The sequence below is a fragment of the Somniosus microcephalus genome, chromosome 26 (genome assembly GCF_052327205.1).
Source record: "Somniosus microcephalus isolate GS21.2 chromosome 26, FLI_Smic_1.0, whole genome shotgun sequence".
Taxonomy (NCBI): Eukaryota; Metazoa; Chordata; class Chondrichthyes; order Squaliformes; family Somniosidae; genus Somniosus; species Somniosus microcephalus.
The window spans coordinates 24723011-24735927 of NC_141012.1; positions in this window are offsets into that span (position 1 = coordinate 24723011).

Genomic DNA, 12917 nt, shown 5'->3' on the forward strand with positions numbered 1-12917 from the left:
GGAGAAGGAGTGAGCGCAAGAGCGTGCTCCAAGATATGCCTTGTTAATGTGTACCCTGCAGGATGTCGCCAGGAATCTGAAAAGATGTATGCCATACTAGATGAACAAAGCAATCGTTCTCTAGCAAGATCTGAGTTCTTCAACATCTTCAAGGTCAAAGGAAGTCCGTCGCCTTACACTCTGAAGACGTGTGCTGGACTTTCAGAAACAGCCGGCAGGAGGGCCTGCGGTTACGTTGTTGAGTCAGCCGACAGGAAGATTAGTCTCCCCCTTCCTACACTCATTGAATGTAATCAAGTCCCCGACAACCGTTCTGAGATTCCCACTCCGAATGCAGCTCGTCATCACCGTCATCTGAGACGCATTGCAGACGAGATCCCACCTCTTGACCCAGATGCAAGCATACTTCTGTTGTTGGGAAGAGACATCCTGAGGGTACATAAGATAAGGGAGCAGGTCAACGGTCCACATGACGCCCCTTTCGCCCAAAGGCTGGACCTCGGCTGGGTCGTTGTTGGAGATGTGTGCCTCAAGGGCGCTCACAAGCCATCTCAGGTGAGCACACTCAAGACTTCCATCTTGGAGAATGGTCGTCCAAGCTACCTTACCCCATGCAGTAGTCAGATCCGAGTGACAGAGAAGTTCAGTCATACGGCCCAGCCTCAGAAAACCCCAGCGCTGATCTCCGCAGACAGCACACAGATGATGCTCACTGGAGAGAACCCGGGTCAGTCAGTCTTCTGTCGCACCACCAATGACCACAAACTTGCTCCATCGATCGACGACATGAGGTTCCTCCAGATTATGGACAATGAGGTCTCTCGTGACAGCTCTAACAGCTGGGTTGCACCCTTACCCTTCCGGAACCCCAGACGACGGCTGCCGAACAACAGGGAGTATGCCTATAATCGTCTTAACTCACTCCGTCGCACACTAGAGAAGAAGCCAGAGATGAAAGCACACTTCCTAGAATTTGTCAAGAAAATGCTTGTCAACGCTCATGCAGAGATAGCTCCTCCACTCCAGGAAGGCCAAGAGTGTTGGTACCTCCCTTCCTTCGGAGTCTATCACCCCAAAAAGCCAGAACAGATCCGCGTGGTGTTTGACTCCAGTACACCATATCAGGGCGTCTCTCTCAACGACATACTCCTCACAGGGCCCGATCTTAACAACAGCCTCTTGGGAGTGCTCATGAGATTCAGGAAAGAGCCCGTCGCCATTACTGCCGATATCCAGCACATATTTCATTGCTTCGTGGTGAGAGAAGACCACAGAGACTTCCTCCGCTTCCTGTGGTATCGGGACAATGACCCTAATAGAGACATTGTGGACTACAGAATGCATGTCCATGTCTTTGGGAATAGCCCATCCCCTGCTGTCGCCATATACAGACTAAGGAGGGCTGCCAAGGAAGAAGGCGACGACTTTGGCAGTGATGTGAGAGGGTTCATCGAACGAGAGTTCTACGTCGACGACGCACTGAAGTCGTTCCCGACCGAAGCAGAGGCCATCAGTACCCTCGGACGAGCCCAGGAATTACTTGCACTATCCAACCTCAGGCTGCATAAGATAGCCTCTAACAGACCAGCAGTGATGGAGGCATTCCCCCCTGAAGATCGTGCTAAGGACGTCAAGGACCTAGACCTCTTCACTGATGACCTCCCCCTACAGCGTAGCCTAGGGGTGTCGTGGTACATAGCAACAGACACGTTCACGTTACAAGTCCTAGATGCCAAGAAACCCTTCACACGTAGAGGAGTACTCTCTACAGTCAACAGCCTATACGACCCTCTTGGCTTCTTAGCCCCTGTCACCATACAAGGCAGGCTGCTCCTCAGGGAACTCTCCACATGCGCTGAAGAGTGGGATTCACCTCTCCCTGAAGAGATGGAAGCAGAGTGGGACAGATGGAGAGACTCACTCCAAGACTTACAGGAGATCCGAATACCTCGCTGCTATTCGTCTTTCTCTCCCTTAAATGCCCAATTCAAAGAGCTTTGTGTCTTTGCAGACGCATCCGCTAAGGCCATTGCAAGTGTGGCTTATCTGAAGGTCACCACTCAAGAAGGACAAAGCAAAATTGGCTTCGTCTTTGATAGAGGCAAGTTGGCGCCCCAGCCAGACCTCACCATACCCAGGTTGGAACTGTGCGTAGCAGAACGCAACCTACCCCCTCACAGCAGTCTACGGAAACTGCATCCTATCATCGACACCGATGGACTGTCTCCGAGGTGGTTCTTCTTTTGTCGCCAGAGGACTCCAGTGACAAGTAGAGTTCGGACTATGTGGAGTCGTTAACGACCCCAGACGGGGAGTGTTCTGGACCAATTAACATTTTATGTGTGCAGATAGCACCCTCTGGTGGTGGTTATTGTGTTAACAGTTTGTATGCTGGAAAGGTCATCTGATCTTTCTTCCTGTGTGAGGTCATTTGTCCTTTGTTCCTTTCTTCCTGTGAGAGGTCATTTGACCTTCCTACCTTTCTGCCTGTTGACCCCAGGAAGCAGTTTTGCTAGGAAGAACCTGACTTGAGTAATGGAGAATCTGCCATGAGAGGTTCCATTCACAATCCAATGTAATCTGATTTCATATGTTAGGCCAAGCGCAATATCTGTGAGTATCTTTGTTCCTCAGCATAATAGCAACGTTGTCAGAGTAATATTTTGATAATACTATGTTTATAAAAGGTTAATATTTGATAGTTATAGAAGTTAGTCCAAATGTTAGTTAGTTATACAATTAGTCTATTCTACTGTTGTAAATATGTTTATATCTTATGTAATATCGAATGTATAGTACTCAGTTTATGTACAAAACATACTTTGTCTTTGTTTACAGTTTCACAAATTTGTTCAAGTAAAGCCTCAAAACAGCAACCGGCTTCAGAAGAATTATTTTTGAATGAGTGTTTAACTTGCTGGATAGCTAGATAGGAGCACGTCTAGCGCGGCCAGTACAGGACAACATGGAAACAGCCCACTCGGCTCAGCCAGCCCACACCGGTGTTTATCCTCCTCGCATGGTCACTAGAGGTCGAACTGGCGGAAATTCTACTGGATTGCATCATCCTGTCAGTCCCGCCTCATTCTCTTACATCAGATGTGAAAACTGTCCACTCCGTCCACCCCCCAGAAGCACCGGCGAAGCCAAAATGGGGTGATGGTCTGGCGTATATGGGCCTTGCCTCAATTTCCATCCCTGCTAGCTCCCACCCATTGCAATAACATACCCAGTGCAACAGAAATCCCCCCAAACCATAATTATTCATTGGTCTCCGCATTTGAACCTGGATCCGGCCTTTAAGAACATAAGAACATAAGAAATAAGAGCAGGAGTCGGCCATTTGGCTCTTCGAGCCTGCTCCGCCATTCAATAAGTTCATGACTAATCTTTTACCTCATCTCCACTTTCCTGCACTATCCCCAATCTTTCTAATGAGATTTATTGTGCAACTAGCATTTTTCCCTGGAATTCAGCCCATGATTAATTCATTCCAGAGATGACTTTGCTGTTTTGATTGTGATAAAGAGGAGCAATAATTTGTTATTGGAGCCTTTGGTGGATTAACTCTAGTGATGCAGTACAAGCAATGCCAAGATCATAATGGAATAGGTTTGAAACCTGGCGAACAGACTGCTCTCTAATAGTAGAATGGATTAAAAGTTCCCTAAAGAGAACTGAAACTTCTCCAGTACTGAAGATAAGAGCAATATCCCATGTGCAGCGTTATGAAGATCAGTTCTTTACTGAATAATGGGATCATTATTTTGTCAAATTACTGAACTGCAGTTCTTGCTTTCACTCTGCTCCTTGCTAATGTATATCCCTCCCCTTTTATTTTAAATAACCACCCCATTCGCAGAAAGCAAACAGCACCAGTCAAATGGCCCGTGTCCTGTAGAATATAAAAAGCAAGCCACGCTTTGTACACTAAACCTTCGAGAAATCACGATATGCTTTCGAGGCAAACCAGTCACGTACCAAAGAGCGAAGAGCAACTGTATTAGTATTCTTATCAGAAGTAAAAATGATCAACTGAAGATTATCGTTTGTTTGAGAAAAGAAAAACACTGTTGAGCAGGTGTCAAATAATCTACTGAATTGTGGTACGATTGCAGTTTTGAAAGGAAGTATAGACCTGAAGAGTGCATACCTTAAAGACCTTGAGTGTTTAGTATCCACTGATTAGAAGGTTATCAAGCTGTACTTGGAGACAGGCCAGCACTGATATTAAAGACATACCATGCCCTAGAGAATGTGTACTGAAGAGACAATCTGATTCACATTCATGAAGAACACAATTGTGAATTGCGGGCCTTCTGCATAGTCAAAGACATTTAGATATGCAGGGCTTCTGTAAAGGTATCTTCACAGGTTCCTTTATTATCCATTTCCTTTGGGCATGTACTATTTTGTGGAACAGTAAACTTGTTAAACAAATAAAAAGAAAGCTTGTGAGTATGAATAATGGCTCTATTGCAGCACAGAACAAGTGAAAGTAATTTTATTCCCTCCTAGGAGCTAACCTCAACACAAACGAACACAAGGGCAGCCATCAAACCGTGGTTTAGCCAGAATCTAAAGCTTCAGACCTGAGGCCATTTCTTTGCTTGTAGTCTTAGCATTGTTAATGGTGCTTAATGTTTGAAAAAAGTCTGTGACTCGTGTTTGTTGCCAGGACATTAACTGCAACATGTCGACTCTATTGCTAGTCGCCAGAATTGAGCAGATCGTGAGGCTGTTCATTTATTGGCTGTTTATCTCCGTTCACATGGTGTGATAGTCAGGAAAACGTGTGTTAGAGCAGCAGTCAGTGCAAACTGAGCTATCCTGAGATAACGTGGCAGTCAGTGCAGATTGAGCTGTTCTGTGCAGTAGTCTTGTTCTTAACGCTCCAAGAAGGCAGAGAAAAAGCATGATTTACGGATCCTGCAAACTCGGGATTGGGGCAGATCTGGAGGGGCAGGTGGAAGTCCTGCTTTGTTGGAACTCAACTCAAAGAAGAAAAGCCTGACACAAGTGTTAGCTTAGCTCAGTTAAAAAGTTGGGTTCAAGCCCCTGTCCAGGATTTAAACACAGATCCCACCAGTGGTTGGGGCTCTTGGGGAAATTTTTGCCTGTAGACCTATGCCTGTGCTAGGAAAGGTGTTTCTCAGAAAATATGGACTTTGAAGTTGACAAATAAATGGCATAAGCTAAACACCTTGTCGCGAAGTATTTTCTTAGCATAACACATGTTATGGCCATTCCATTTCAACTGGCACATTTATTACTGCAGCTATAAGGTTTCATTCACTGGTGATGAGTGTAGGTCAGAGATAGGGCAGTAACACTATATTGCCCCAAACCTGCAGCCCACGCTTGACACCAGTGATGTTTAATGCTGGCAGCAAAGCTTTGCCATATGGAGTAATATTTGGAAGGACGTTTTTAGCATCAGGAAAATTGTATGGGTGCTACACCATTCTTTTTAATACAGCTTTTATAATGAAGAGAAGGAGAAGAATGTTTATTGCATGCGGAATACACATGCAAGGTATTATAAGCAGCATATCCTTATATTTGTTACCACAGTGGAGACAATGCAGCAGAGAGCAATGGCTGACTCCTGTCACGTACTCCGTGCAGCCTCGAAAGACTTTGAGGCATAGAAATTCAGAGCTATTTTTTAATTTTAAATGCCAAATGCAAGGTTTTGCTAACTGAAGATTTACCCTCCAGCTCTGCTTGTACAAGATGGCACAAATCAGTGACCTGTAAATACTCCCAGTGGTGTCTGGTGCTTGGGCGGATATTATAGTTAACCTTCTTACCTCTCAGCTCGAAGCCTCTGGTGCCCTTGCACCATAAACAAGCCACTGATTGCAATATGACTCATATTTTTACTGAAACTGCCCAACTAACTGCTGTTGCTTTTTAAGACTTCATTGAAAAGTGTGCAGACAAGTGCTGCTTTTTGGAATAATAAAAGTGGAGGGATGCTCCTTGATGCTATCACTGACACTTAAGGGCTGGATTTTGCCGGCACTCAGAGGGTGGGTTTGGAGGCGGGTTCGCTGTCAAAATAGCAAAGATTGACAGCGGGTAGGAAACCAACTGCCAACCTGCCTCCACGCGAGTCTCCCAGGTGTCATGTCTGTCTGCGCAGAACTGACCCGACACCAAGCGGCGGGGGAGACAATTTAGATCATTAAATGGCTTGTTAACAGCCAATTTAATGCTATTTTGAGCATACCTTGTAATTTTATGCACTCCCCCATAGGTTACCCGCTGTTCAGGGAACACATCAGCTCACTCTGTTATGAGTTGTGTCTGCTTTGATTTATCTGACAGCTGCAGAAGTGGTATAAAGGATACCATGTTGCATGTCCCACCACCAAACGCATCTTCCCCTAACCTCCCCTTTCAGCATTCCGAAGGGACCGCTCCCTCCGCGACACCTTTGTCCACTCCGCTATCACCCCCAACACCCCTTCCCCTTTGCCCGGCACCTTCCCATGCAAGTGCAGGAGATGCAACACATGCTTTTTGCAATTTAGTATACTGTATTCGCTGCTCACAATGTGGTCTCCTCAACATTGGGGAGACCAAACGCAGATTGGGTGACCGCTTTGCAGAACACCTCTGTTCAGTCCGTAAGGGGGACCCCGAGCTTCCGGTCACCTGTCACTTTAATTCACCGCTCCACTCCCACTCAGACCTCACTGTCCTCGGCCTCTTGCATTGTTCCATGGAAGCTCAGCGTAAGCTTGAGGAACAGCACCTCATCTTTCGATTAGGCACTTTACAGCCTTCTGGACTCAACATAGAGTTCAACAATTTCAGATCATAACCTGGCCCCTATCATATATATACTTTTTATCCACACTTTTTGTTTGTGCCTCCTGTTCTTCTCTCCCACATGGCAGCTGTCTTTCATTCTGCCAGCGCAATTTACACTTCATCTAGAGCCATCCTTTGTTTCTTAACCTGTCCCATTACCATCTCCTTTTGCCTTGAATATATCTCAATGTCACTTAACCTCTCCCGCCTTCTATCCTATCACAGAGCTTCCCTTTTGTTCTTTCATCCCCTCCCCCATTTCCCAGCCCCTACACTTGCTTAAAAATCTGTTCCATTTCCTGCTTTTTTCCTGTTCTGATGAAAGGTCATCGACCTGAAACGTTAACTCTGTTTCTCTCTTCACAGATGCTGCCTGACTTGCTGAGTGTCTCCACCATTTTCTGTTTTTATTTCAGATTTCCAGCATCTGCAGTATTTTCTTTTTGTACCATATTGCAGCTGTTCAGTTTCAGAGCTCAGAAACTGTTGGTTACTGCATTTGTAAGACATAGAGATTTCTGTAGCTTACAAGTGTTTAGAGCCAAATTTATATCCAGTGGCATGTCATTGGAAGAACCTCTCTCACCATTGACAGATCGCTTCTGTCATCTCAACTGCAGCTGCCATCTATTCCAGCAACATCGGTGCCCTTGAAAAAATCTCACCTTGGTCCTCAGAATCCTTCCATGATGAGCTCCAACACCAACATCACCAGGCACACCAACAACACCAACATAACACCAACCTTCTCCGTAATCACCTGATGCTGCACAGGAGACAGGGCATCAGCACTCGACCACATTGCTGCCCGGGAGGCCAGGGATGGCAACACCATGGCCAGATTTACTTCACTTGACGCTGTACACCCTGGCTGCCACATGATGCTCCAGGTTGACACCATCCCACATCAGCACCATAAAGCATCCCAATAATGTCCAAGCCATTTCTTTCATGCTCATCACAATAGCGGGGTGGAAGGGGGAAGTTACGTCTCAACATTCACTGGAACTCACTAAGACACCTCTCAAGGTGCGCTCAGATCTGTCCAATAAGGTGAAGTGTTGAAAATATAGATTTCACTGTATGACAACACATTAACAGAAACTTCACATGAACATTGGCTAAATCTCTCACGTGCCTACCCTGTGTATTGTTAGTTGGTATGTTTGCAGCAGGATGAGGGTGAGTGTGAGGGGTGGCTAGTGAGATGGGGAAGTGATAATGTAGATAGAGAGGGTTAGGTGGAGGTGCAAGGTAAGTTGGTGTGAGTAAGGATGTGCATGAGTAGGGTAGGGAAGGCAGAATGATGTGGATGCGATGAGTGGCAAAGGGTGAGTTTGAGTGTGGCATTGCAGTAACGTTTCGTGATCTACTGAGATCATTGAAAGGTTGGTGCCACTGCAACCAGGCACTCCCAACGTCATCCCTGCTTGTGTCCTCCTGTCCAATGTTCAACCAGGCTGTGTTGATCTCCTGGGGAGGTCTCTTCCACCCATGGGAAGAGAAGAGAATCTCCCTGAGCATTGTGACTCCCTTCATAAGCATATGGAGTGAGTAATGCGTGAGACTGGGTGCAGACGTGCACCTTTTTGCAGTGCTTGTCAGTGTTTACAGCACCTCAATGCTGCACAACACTGACAGCACAACTGTCAAAATCAATGTGGCCGTGGTCCCTTTAAGGATACCGGTTGATGACATGTCATCAAATGACGTCATCAGACCCGCTTTCTGTTAATTGGCCGGGAACCCCATAGGGCGGGCGTAACAAGCCCAATCTACGGAAAATCATTTTGAGAGGGCGGCTGCAGACGGGAGCGGGACCGGAGCCCGCCAACCAGCTCTCCCGCCGCCATCCTGCCCCCACAGGGAAAATCCAGCCCTTAATCTCTTGGGCCTAGAAATTGAGGTTGCGCTGCGCCGGGGCTTAACGCCGGAAATTTAGCGCCGGTGCTAAGTCGCGCTGTGCGCGCCAAAATTCAGTAGCGCCGCGCCCAAACGGCTGCCGGCGCTACTGAAGGCTGTTTGCGCCTGAAAACTGGCGCTACGCGCCGCATTGCGGCGCTATTCCGGCGCTGCGGCGCCCGATGCGGTGCGGCAGGCTCGGGAAGTGCAGGCCTCCTCCTTCCGTTAAGGAGGAGCTGCCTGCACCCGGCCGCGGCCCGCGCAAATCTCTGCAAAAATGAGCCCGGCACCTCGGACAAGTGCCGGGCTTGCATCTGTTCCGGGGGGGGTGGGGGAAGAAGTCCGGGGAGGGAGCTGCGGGCAGGCGGCTGGCGGGAAAGCGGCCGGCCGCCGCGCCTCCTTAAAGCGCCGGCGCAGACTCCGGCAACACTCGTTTGCCGGAGTCTTAGTTGCGGCTGCCACTGGCGAGGCGGCCGCAACTGAATTTCGGCTTGGGGCCGGGTTACCACGGCAACCGGGACGCTGCGCACACCGATGACGTCATCGGTGCCGGCGCAGCGCTACCGGTCTACCGCCGTGGAAGGGCCCCAGGCAATTTAGGAACCGGCGCCAATTGCAGCGCTAGGCCCTCTAGCGCCGCAAAATCGGTGCTAAGGGCACTGAATTTCTAGGCCTTGGACTTTTAAAGAGAATACATGTTAAAGTATTCACTGCACATTTCCTGGCAATGAAAGCAGTGGCAGATACTACTGCTATCTCTCTGTTCCCTGCTCACTGCTGCTTTTATGGCCCATTCTAGTTAGTGATCAGCCAGATTCATTGGGTAGAATGGGGCCTCTGTATTCCAGTCTAGAATGACAATCCTCAGCATAAGGATTCTGGTCATGAAATAAAATGCTGAGTCCGATTTTATGCTTTAAACATTAAAATTTAGCGCATGGCTAAATATTTCCTTGACACTAATTTGACTTCATTTTCAAGATTTTGTCTTTCAGTTTACAGATTCACACTCGTAATGTCTCATATTTGTGAGTCTGTTTAAAAACCTTACAGGATATCAGGTTTTGCAACAAGACAGATTTTTATTATGTCTTATTAAATAAATTGGGTCTTAAAGGGCATTGTCAAAATGATGAAGAGGGAACTTATCTATAATGATGCAGACAAACTCATTCTGAATCAATCTGCAATGTGACTGGTCACAGTCAGCTACTTGCAGCCATTTATATTTGTTGGTAGCGTTAATTGAAACAGTAGAGTTGAAAATGATCTGAAAGGAATTTTGACCTGTTTGTCTGTGAATCATTTTTGTATAAATAAATTTAATATGATCTCATCCCTCCCTAGCTCTGTAACCTCCTCCAGCACTACAACTCTCCGAGATCTCTGTGTTCCTCAAAATCTGACCTCTTGAGCATCCTTGATTTCCTTCACCTCACCATTGGTGGCCGTGCCTTCAGCTGTCTAGGCCCCGAGCTCTGGAATTCCCTCCCTAAACCTTTCTGCCTCTCTACCTCTCTCTACTCCTTTAAGAAGCTCCTTAAAATTGATCTCTTTGACCAAGCTTTTGGTCACCTCCTAATATCGCCTTATGTGGCTTAGTGTTAAATTTTGTCTGATAACACCTCTGTGAAGTGCATTGAGATATGTTACTACATGAAAGGCACTATATAAGTGCAAGTTGTTGTTAAAATTAATCAAATAAACTCAAACTGAAAAGTGAAATACAATTGAAAAATATTATATTGTATTATATGAATATATATTGTAAAATTTGGACCAGGAGCCCATTTAGAGATTTTCCAAAATGGCTTCAGTAAAGTTTTTAAGATGGGTTTTACTTTGAGCTTACAATGGTTTTCTGGCATAACTTGAATGGACGACGGATCTTTCCCTGCTGAATCCCCAATTGTTTCCTCACCCGTATTAATCTTCCAATGTTAATAAATAAGAGGAAATGACGACGCGACATCATTTGGCACACTGCCCACCATTAGCGCCATAGCGATGCTCGACATAAGGAACACCTATAACAGGCATCCAACCGTCGTAGGGCTGTCAGAGGCTATTTAAAAGGCAATCAGTTTTCACTCCCCTCATGGAACTTTGCACGGGATCTATCAGAGGGAAGGCAGGTGCCAGATTCCTGGGGATTTCCATTTGCCCTCGACAGGCTTCCAGGTGAAGGCAGAAACTCTGCCAGGAGCCCACCAAAAAAATGAAGCCAGGCTGACCCTGGAAAACTCTTCAGGGACAGCTGCCAGTGGAAGTCCCAGCCTGCCACACTTAGGGTGGCACAGGTACCACAGAAGCATTATCTAGGCTCTTTTGTGGAACTTCTTGTTGGGGTTTCTTTCGAATCGAGCGTTGAGAGAAAAGGGCAAAACCGTATTTTTTTAAAAACATTATATGCACCATCATTTAGCAGTTCAGTCTCTGATCACAAAACTCCATCTTCAGCTCTGAATAGGATAGCTTGGATCAAGCCTGTTGCACAGTTGATACCGTTCCAGATACTCATTACTATGGGATTGTTTCTAAGTTAAATACAGAAACTGAGACGAAACACTGGTAAGTGTACTTAATAAATTAAAGAATTGGAGAGCTCTCTCAAAGAGCCTGGCACTGGCACTGGCATGATGGGCCAAATGGCCTCCTTCTGAGCTGTAAAATTCTATGGGGTAGATTTTCCTAAAGCTGTCGGGAAGGAGGCGGGACTACAACTTTCGGGTTTTAGTCCCGCCTACATCGACGTTCGGCCAATCCACGCGATTTTCCCTTGATTGACCTTGTTAAGCCCGCCCAGCAGGCTCAGCAGGCCAATTAAGGGCCACCCAGCAACAGGTGACGTCACAGACTGAAATTTCATCTGTCAAGAGGTCTTGGCAGATGAAATATCAGTGTTTCACAGCTGTTTGAAGCTGTCAAACACTAACAATTTGACTTCTAACCTGAGTCCTTCTACACAGACTCAGTTAGAAGTCTCACCGGCACTCAAAGCTGAAGGCTGTCACTTTTGACAGCTCGCAGCCATTTTGCTTTCAGTGCCGGCTGAGTAATGGACTCCCGAAACCTAGAGGAAGAAAGGCTGTTAAGGTAAGTACAGGTAATTTAAACATCTTTACACACTTTAGACGCACCAAACACACTTACCTTTGCACTCATGCACCCATCACTCACCTGAACACTGACATCGCGACCCCTCCAAGTCCTTCAACCCAACGGCCCGACTCCTCTAACCTGGCGTGGTTTGGAGCCGTCGGGAATCCCACACGACACCCCTCAAAATAGGGATTAGGCTAAAAACTGCCTGTTAACTACCTGTTAACAGGCAGTTAATTGGTACTAATCCCTTCTCGCCTCAGGCCAGTGGGTCCCAGTGCGGGGCAGGTACCCGCCTCCCCTGAAACTTACGTGGAGGTGAGTTTTGGGCGGGATGATGTCGGGACCCCCGAAATCGGGATTTCCCCCCCCCCCCACACGCCTGAAACCCCGCCTGATGGCTCCAGGAAAATCTACCCCATATATGATTCTATCTGAAAATCCTCATACTACATCTTTGCAGCTTCAGTGGTTTTCAGAATATTCAGTGATTTTTAATTCGGTCCCATGTCACCTTGACTGTGAAATAACATTTCAAATATGCTTGTTAAAATACAGTATCTCATTTTTAATAAGCAAACGCTACCAGTTATATAATACATAGCTGAGTTTGCTGAATACAGTATTCTAAGAAAGCAAAAAATCAAAAGTTGCAGCTGCTGGTAGTTCATGTGTGAGTGTCGGATGAGTGCGTGAGCACTGTGATGGAAACAGAGGCTCGACCTGCTTCCAATTCATACGTTTCTACAGCAGAGGGTAAATTTCTCCAGAGTGGGTGGAGTTTGGGCTATTGGGTTTGTGGCCATTGCACTTCATTCAGCTGATCTCCCAGCAGGCGATTTTGGCTTGAAAAAGGAGGCAATGCTCCTGGCATGTGTGACCTCATTAGCAATGTACAATTATTCCTCACTGGAATGCTTGACTGTGGTCGAGGGACCACCCACTCGAAGTTGCTTGCCCACTTGAACTTGGTGCATTAGTGATTGGCGTAATAAAACTCACTACGCACTTGGTTCGAGCATAAAGCAAGGCTTTAATCAACTTGGTTCAAAACATGGAGGTCTAGTTATCTTTCACTAGTTCCTGTTTAC